A 1,891-nucleotide genomic window follows, 5' to 3' on the forward strand; every position below is an offset into this window, starting at 1 on the left:
GAGAGCTAAAAATTAAAACAATTGAACTCCTGGAGATAGAGAGTAGAATGATAGTTACCAAAGGCTGGGAAGGGTAGTAGAGGGAAAGGACTCGGGGAGTGGGGATGATTACTGGGTGCAAAAATATAGTTAGATAGTATTTGGTAGCACAATTGAGTGACTACAGTCAACAGTAATTTACTACATATTTATAAATACCTAAAAGAGTAGAACTCTAATGTTCCTATTACAAAGAAATGATAAATACTTGAGGCGATGGTTGCCCCAATTCCCTGATGTGATTTTTACACACTGTATAGGCATACAGTGTGTAAAATATATCAAAACATCCCATGTACCACGTAAATATATATACCTACTATGTACACATAATAATTAAAAATAAAACATTAAAAAATGTAAAAATGAGGTGGGATCATCACATGCCAGATTAACTCAGTGAAAAGAAACCCACACTTTATGTAACTTTTTTCTTTTAGTTACAGGGCAAAAGAGAAACTCCTATCCGTGCTCAAGGGAAAAAATAATAACACACAAAACAGAAGGCGCCATCATGGGAGTTGACATCCACCACAAGGACTGAAAGGTTCAGCGCAAGGAACCCAAAAGCCAGGATATTGGTCTACCTGAGGCTGTTGGTCAAACTGTACAGGTTTCTGGTCAGACGGAACAACTCCACATTCAACCAGGTTGTGCTGAAGAGGTTGTTTATGAGTCGCACCAACCGACCACCTCTGTCCCTCTCCCGGATGATCCGGAACATAAAGCTTCCTGACCGGGAAAACAGAAAGGCTGTGGCTGTGGGGACCATAACGGATGACGTACGGGTTCAGGAGGTGCCCAAACTGAAGGTGTGTGCACTGCGCATGACCAGCCGGGCCCGCAGCGGCATCCTCGGGGCCGGGGGCAAGATCCTCACTTTTGACCACCTGGCCCCTGATGCCCCGAAAGGCTGTGGCACCGTCCTGCTCTCTGGTCCTCGCAAGGGCCGAGAGGTGTACCGGCATTTTGGCAAGGCACCGGGAACCCCGCACAGCCACACCAAACCATACATCCGCTCCAAGGGCCGGAAGTTCGAGCGCACCAGAGGCCGACTGGCCAGCCGAGGCTACAAAAACTATAGACCCTATCCTCTTATTAAAGATTTTGGATGATGAAAAAAAAAGGAAAGAAAAGAAAAATAAAATGTTAAAAATAGAAAATCTATCTATGTTCAAAACAACAAAATCTGATTTTACTTGCACTACTGCTATAGTGTCAGGAAACAAGGCAAACTCAATACCATTTGAATGCAGTAAAACTGTGTATTCGCAAACCCGAGGTGAATTAACAGAAAATTTACTAGAGAAACAAAGAGAATTCAGAAACTAAAAGGGCTGTAGGATGTCTTCCCCAGGTTTATGCTGTTTTAGTTACATTATTCTGTAAACTGGTTAGTGCACCTACAGAATCATTCAATTTGGCTATGGTTTTTGTGTTCGCCACGGCTTAAAATTATCCAGTTCCTCTTCGCACTACCCATCTCCTTTAGTCATATTAAGTAATGAAAATTAAGGAACATTTATTTACGAGTCCTTGGTATGTTGGCAAAGACCGATCATACAAAAAAAACACACCTCTTTTGCTCGAAAAATAAAAAAAGCTTTGATAAATTGCAAAATGCAGACATTATCATGCAATAAGCTTTGATAACTTAGAAAATAAACCTAGAAATTAAACCAAGATTGAAACAAAAATAACCAAAACATCTGGAAGGTAAATTACTGCTCAGGAACTCTTGTAATACTTCAAGGATTCAAATGTAAACTGATAATATGAACTGTACAAAGAGAAAAATGTCCCTAACTGTTTCATGCTCAAGAGAATGTTTCCTTCTGGCCAGCCACCAACT

General features: G+C 41.0%; 1 pseudogene; it reads left to right on the forward strand.

The window, feature by feature from the left end:
• Window positions 1-553: 553 nt before the first annotated feature.
• On the forward strand, window positions 554-1,154 carry LOC101130268 (large ribosomal subunit protein eL18-like; annotated as a pseudogene).
• Window positions 1,155-1,891: the final 737 nt, after the last annotated feature.

Source organism: Gorilla gorilla, chromosome 6 (assembly GCF_029281585.2).
Source record: "Gorilla gorilla gorilla isolate KB3781 chromosome 6, NHGRI_mGorGor1-v2.1_pri, whole genome shotgun sequence".
NCBI classification, from domain to species: Eukaryota; Metazoa; Chordata; class Mammalia; order Primates; family Hominidae; genus Gorilla; species Gorilla gorilla.